We start from the raw sequence: 525 nt of genomic DNA, 5'->3' as shown, positions 1-525 counted from the left end.
CCGATCAAAAGCGTTCACGGCGACTGGGCAATCTTGCCGAAGTGGCGCCTCTAACTCCCACGAGTTTTCGGAGGTGGGATATTCCCGCCAATTCACCAGATTTGACCCTGGTGACGACGTCGTCCCACAAGTTTTCCACGTGATAGTGGACGTCACCGTACTCATCGAGAAGAGTCGGAGCGCACTTCATAACATCTGCGCTTGTAACCTACATGTATATATACTTTTTCTGACGGAACTAGTATAGCTATGCAATATTGTTCATCAGCTGCCGTTGTTGGCAAGGAGAAGGCCACTGTAGCTGCCTCCACTGCTGCAACGGTTGCTTCAGCTGGTCGGTTGCGGGCGGTGACGACCGGTCCGACCGCCGTCTGGTGACTCGTGATGCTCTTCGAGCCCTTGAGGACGAGATCCTTCGTGATCGGAGCTCCGCTGAGCGTCATGCCAAAGTAGCATATCGCTGTGCGGACCCTTTTGACGATTTAAAGCACGTCGTGCGCCGGCTGTCTCGCCTTGAGAACTATT

The sequence above is a fragment of the Plasmopara halstedii genome (assembly GCF_900000015.1).
Source record: "Plasmopara halstedii genome assembly, contig: Scaffold_2956, whole genome shotgun sequence".
Lineage (NCBI taxonomy): Eukaryota > Oomycota > Peronosporomycetes > Peronosporales > Peronosporaceae > Plasmopara > Plasmopara halstedii.
The sequence above is the reverse complement of the archived record's forward strand: the minus strand, read 5'-3'. Positions refer to the sequence as shown.